At 32.6% G+C, this 6763-nt stretch overlaps 1 non-coding gene across 1 annotated transcript; it reads left to right on the top strand.

The window, feature by feature from the left end:
* The first annotated feature begins 647 nt into the window (after positions 1-647).
* TRNAV-CAC (transfer RNA valine (anticodon CAC)) lies at positions 648-720 on the top strand. The gene has a single exon. It is a non-coding gene; the product is annotated as a tRNA-Val (tRNA).
* The last annotated feature ends 6043 nt before the right edge of the window (positions 721-6763 follow it).

The raw sequence follows: 6763 nt of genomic DNA, 5'->3' as shown, positions 1-6763 counted from the left end.
AGTTCCTTGTTTCCGCTCGGGATCGAACCGAGGACCTTGCGCGTGTGAAGCAAGAACAATAAAATTATTGGATGCTTCATTGTTTGATATTCCAATGTAAATAGTGGTTGAGAGTCAAAATAATAATAATGAAAAAAAAAGAGAATGTGAGAAAAGAGGATAAAGAAAGAAATAGTGTATCCACACTTTCAAAGATTCATGTGTGTAAACAAACATGTATATACATATGTATATGAACAATGTTTGCTCCTATATATGTGTTTGTGTTTGTATGTGTGTGTTCGCATATGTATGTATATATATATAGGTTAAATATATATTCATGTGTGTGTGTCTATATATATATATATATATATATATATATATATATATATATATATACTTAAACTGAACCTACACACACACACACACTCACTCACTCACTCACTCACACAAACGCTATTCTCTCTCTTGCTTTTTGTTTTCTCTCGGTAGCCTCCCCCGCTCTCTTTCTCTCCATCTTTCACTCTCGCTCTCTGTCTCCCCGTATCCTCTCTTTCTTATTTTTATTTCGTTATTCTCTCTCTCTCTCTCGTTCTCTCCACGCGCTCTCTTATTAACCAGAAATTCCATCAGAACATATAAAAAAGGATTATCCCTCCGATATCGTTCCCGTGGTATAGTGGTTATCGCGTGCGCTTCACACGCGCAAGGTCCTCGGTTCGATCCCGAGCGGAGACAATTGAACCATTTTTATTTGTAAAAATGAATTTTTTTCATAATTATTTACCGGTCATAAGTATTCACACGTGGTATCAAACAATGATTTTCCTTGGTATGCATCGTTAATTGTTATAAATGGATTAATGATATGAGCTAAAACGTGGCTTCTTTCCCTCGCAGTAAATGGTCTGCTGATCAGCTGTTTTTTTTTCTATTATTTTTTTCTGTGTGTGTGTTACCTGATGCGATGGAAAAAGATAAATTACAGTTCGATGAATATAAGACAGGAATCGCAGAAATAACGTCGAGAAAAAGTCAACCCGGAAACAGAACTAATATGTAAAACTTTATATTTATGTGCGTATATATATATACATATATAGTAGAATAACGATATAAAAACATTTGTGAATTTGCTAAATTCTAGTCTGTTTCTCTTTATTAACCTTATTCTCTTTCTTTCTTTAACCTCTTCTACTCACATCATCTCTTTTTATTCTTATTATTAATCTCTCCTTCTCCTTTTTATGAGTTCATATCAGAATATTAAACGCTGAAACATTTCTCATTACTATCGTCCCTGTAGTAAAGGAATTGCCACGTGCGCTTCACACGCACAAGGTCCTCGGTTCCATCCCGAGCAGAAACAAAGATAATACATTTTTGAAGAAATTGTGTCTACAAGTCTTACTGAAGCAGATGACGATGCTGCAGTGACCTGGATTGCAGCCTCCACGTCAGAGGATGACCCTCCGAGCGGCATCCGAACGTCTGGCGCCACCGAGATGTTAGAGGATGCCTGTTGCTTCTTAATGAACAGAAGATTGGTAGGAAGCCCTGTTTTGTTATGGATATTACCTCCTTCTTCTCCAGTGTTCACAATTTTGTCTAATTTATATACAAACGAGTACATATATATGTGCGTGTGTGTGGGCGTGTGTGTGTGTGTGCATATGTACATATACATGATGCACTGTATACATAGATATGAAGATAGGTGTAGATAGATATAGCAGGAGATATAAACAAATAGGTAATTAAAGAAAGAGAATAGTGCAGATAGATATACAGATGGATAGATACACCAAGATACATAAATGAATATATCTATATCTATTTATCTTTTTGTATACATATATACATACATGTTTGCGATGGGAAGAAAACTGAGATGGGAAGAAAGATGAAGATACATAGACGGACTGATACATCGAGATACATACATATACATATGTGTGTGTGTGTGTGTGTTTGTGTGTGTGTGTGTGTGTGTGTGTGTGTGTGTGTGTGTGTGTGTGTGTGTATTATATATATATATATATATATATATATATATATATATATATATATATATATATATATATATATATATATATATATATATATATATATATTCATTTGCGCATTTTGTGTAAGTTATATATCTTATGTTTTAGGGAAAGCGAGACAGACAAAGAGAGAGAGAGATAGTATGAGAAAGATTAAAAAAAAGGGGGGGGGGAAGAAAGAAAGGGGGTTATACGAGAGAAAATGAGAGAGAGCATTATTATCATAACTATTATTACCATTATTATCATTACTATTATCATCATTATTATTGTCAACATCAACATCAATATCATTATTGCTGTTTTTGTTATCATTATTCCTATTTCTATTATCACTACCATTATTCATATTTTTATGATCATTCTAAAGCCATATTTATACATGAAGGAAAATAACACGAAATATGAAAAATTTATTAATCGTTATCATTAATAATTCTATTATTCTTACTATCATTATTGTTATCATTACAGCTGTTGTGATAAACATTGTTATGATTATTTTTATTATTATTACTAATCATTATTTTTTATTATCATTACTATTGTTGCTGCAATTTCTCTCAATATTATCAGTTATTATCATTATTAATTACCATTATTATTATTATTATTATAATTATATTATTGTTATTATCATCATTGCTATTATAATTATTCTCATAATTATTATTTTAATGCATATTTTACTAATACTGTTATTATTAATGTTATTGTTATTAAAATTCCTTTTCATCATACCTAAAATTATTATTCTTTATTATCATTATCATTACCGTTACTGTTATTGTTATCATCATTATTATTTTTACTATTACTATCATCATCACTATTATTTCTAATATTATTATCATTATTTATCTTATCATCATCATAATTTATCCTATCATCATCATTATTTTTTCATTATCTTTATTTATGTTTGTATTATCATTATTCCTATTTTCATTAGTATCATTATCATATATTATTATAACTTTTATTATCATCATCATTATAATTCCCGTTATTGTTACTTATTGGAGCCTTGTACATATGCGATGGAAAAGAACAAGAAAAGACAAGAAAAGCCTTTGTGCCTATTCTCCGCCGGGAATCGAACCCGGGTCTACGGATTCAGAGACCGTCGTCCTAACCATTGCACCACAGAGGATTTCTTAAGGAGAAGAGCATGAATGGCTAATATTGTTTACAAGTACTGATTCTATGGATTAGATTACAATGGGTCATCGTTCTCTTCTCGTTTTCTTGCATCATTACTTTTATCTTTGTTTCTAAAATTTCATTTGTATTATCATTATGATCATAATTGTTGTAGTTGTTGATATTGTCATCATCATTGTAACTATAATTATCACTATTATTACTATTGCTATCAATTCACATTATCACAATTACTGTTTTATTGTGAACATTTCTTTTAACACTTTTTATGATTATTCTTATTGTTATTTCTATGGTTATCATTATTATCATTATTACTATCATCATTATTGTTATCGCCATTTTTGTCATTTTAGTTACCATTTTGTTATCACCATTATTACCAATATCAATATATTATTATTATAATCAATTTCAATATGATCATCATGATTACTATTTCCATCATGATCATTTTTACTATTATGATTATCATTATAATCTCCATTATTACTTTTATCATCATCATCCTTATCTTCACTATCATTATATCCATCATCGTTATCATTATCAATATCATTATTATTACTCTCATCATTTCTTTTTATCATTATCAAATGTTTTATTTTTCATTATCATTATCATTATTGTTGCTGTTTTTGTCAATATTTTTCTTTTCATTATCAATATCATTATCATTATCTTTATTATTATTATAATTTTTATTATTATTACCATCAATACCCTTATCATTATCATTATCATTATTGATGCTTTTATAATTATTATTCCTATCATCGTTATCATTCCTATTATTACTATCCTTATTATCAGTATCATTACTGCTATTACTTTATCATTATCATTATTATCATTGTTACTATTATCATCACCATTATCATTACTATTATCATTATCATTATTATTACTATTATCATATTTATCATTATTGTTACAACGAAGGTGTGAAATACTACTACGATTGGATTGTGACAGCTGTCTCCTGTGCTAGCGTCTAGTGGATCGGTATCTTTTATTTTGGTATGAAATGGATAGTTGTGATTCGCCTTAATATCAGGATATCATGTTTACATTTCATTTACTCCACTCCCATGAAAAAAATGACCGATTTTCTTTTGTATTGATACTATTTAATATATTGCACTATTACTAATTTGATGATTTTTAAAACGAGTATTCTTTTAACATATAGACTACTGTGAAAAATAATTTTATAGCTTCTTACAAAATTTGTATATTGATTTATATTTGCCTTCGAAGACGTACTGCGGTTGGGTAAAAACTGTTACTTCAACAGCAAATTATAAGAAATTTATGATAAAAACAAGATTTCATCTAACAGGAATTCGAGTGAATTCCAATAATTCAAGACAGAAATTCAGGTTTATTTTAAAGCAATTCTGAAAGGAAAAAGTTCACACAACAGATTAAGTGAAAATTCCATGATATGCCATTAATCTGACAACATTAGAAAGCAATGTGACGTAGACATTGTCACAGCAGCGAACACTGAGGGAGGGAGGGGCATATTGTGACATGACAAACAAACAAAACAAAATCTTTGTCTCTGCTTTTCTTTAGCATCTGAGGCGATTACATTCTACTTTTAAAATCTGTTGAAGCAAAATTGATCTCCCTTCAAACTGACAAGATTTCGATCGAGGAATATAATTCCGGGAAAAACGTATCTGGATCAACACTGAGACGGATATATATCGCAGCCACGTGTATAAAAAGGTCTACAAATGCGCGCACATAAACAGAGAGAGAGAGACAGATAGACAATAACAGCAATATTATTGTTCATGATGATACGAACAACAATAATGACAGTAATGTTAATAATGAAAATGATATTACAAATAATGATAATCATTAGAAAGAATAATGATGATAATAAAGATACCTATAATGATGAAAAGCAACATTACTAATGATAATGATAACAATAACCATAATCTCAATAACAACAACAATAATAATAGCCATAATAAGAATAGGAGGAGGAAAGGATAGTAATAACAGCAACGATACGAAGAAGTAGGGAAGGAGGCAGAGAAGGAGAAGCACGACATGGAAAATAGGAAGACTCTCCTCATTTTCATGTTCTTCAACTCGCTCTTTCTTTCCTTTCAAATTCTCTATTCCTATATCCCCTCTTCCCCTTTTCTTCCCTCTTTCTTTTCCTCTTCATTTTCCCATCTCCCACGCTTTCCCTCTCCTCCCAACCATATTGTTTATTTCTTATTTCTCTCCTCTCTTCCATTCGTCCTCTTTTCGCTCTTTTCCCCTCTCCTCATAGCCACCTCTTTCTCCTCCCCCTCTTCTGTCTTTCTCTTTCCTCCCCTTCCATCCTACTCCCTCTCCTCCCCTCGTATCTTTTCTTTCTCTTTCCTCCTCCTATTCGCTATTTTTAAAACCCTACCCCTTTGTCCTCACTTTTCCTTCTTTCTTCCTTTCTCTTCTTTTCTCCCATTTTCTCTGCTTTCCTCTCATTCATCCCTACTTTCTTCCTACCCTTCACCTCTCCTTTCTCTCTTTCAATCATTCTTTTCCTTCCCTCCTTTCCTTCAATCCCTCCTCCTACTTGCTCTCCTTTCTTTCGCTCCTCTCTCTTCTGCTTTCTTCTTTTTATTCCTCTTCTATTCTTTCCCCTGGAAAGAGGATATCTGGAGATAATAAATTGCAAAATGTGGCAGTCATCGTTTTGCGATGCAATCATCACTCGAATATGCTTAGTTTGTATCTCTTGTGTGTGTGTGTGTGTGTGTGTGTGTGTGTGTGTGTAATACATTCGAACATGAATACATGTGATGAATAGCAACACACATTTGGTGATGATAAGACTGAGCTGATAAACAAAGATAAATGAGAGAGAGAGAGAGAGCGCACAACTGCTTGTTTTTATGTTTGTAGAGAAAGCTCAGTTTACTTTCAAGAAAAGAAAGGTAAATAGGTGAGAGGAGAATGAAAATAGCGGAAATTGATGATAGAGAAGACAAACGCAGTAGAACAGAAATTGACAATGACTAACGCTTATCGTAATAACAGTGATGAGAAGAATAATGGAAATAGTAAGAAATGATAGCAATAGCGATAATGGTAATAGGGATAGACAAGAATGTACTAAAACTTTTGTTTTTGAAATATCCATCTCCGTCCAAGCTGAGTGAACGATGGGGAGATAAGAATGGAGAGAGAAGAGAAAAAGTAGAAAGGAGAAGGGAGGAAAGGAAGGAGAGGAGTAAGGTAGGAAAAGGGAGAAGAGGAATTAGGAGAAGAGGGAGATGAAGATCAAGGAAAAAGGGAGTAAGGAGGAAAAGGAGAAGAGAGGAAAGGGAGAAAGGGTGAGGATGAGAGGAGAAAGGAGAAGAGAGAGAAAAGGAGTAAGGGATAAGCGGAGAGGAAAAGAGGGAAGCAGAAGGGGTAAGGGAGAGAAGGAGAAGGGGTGAGGAAGGGAGGAGAAAGGAGGAGAGGAAGAGAGAGGAGAGGGAAGGAGAAGGGGTAAGGGAGAGAGGAGAGGGAAGGAGAAGGGGTAAGGGAGAGAGAGAGGAGAGGGAAGGAGAAGG

This window comes from Penaeus vannamei, chromosome 11, assembly GCF_042767895.1.
Source record: "Penaeus vannamei isolate JL-2024 chromosome 11, ASM4276789v1, whole genome shotgun sequence".
In the NCBI taxonomy this organism is placed as follows: Eukaryota; Metazoa; Arthropoda; class Malacostraca; order Decapoda; family Penaeidae; genus Penaeus; species Penaeus vannamei.
This window is presented reverse-complemented; position numbering and strand designations above follow the sequence as displayed.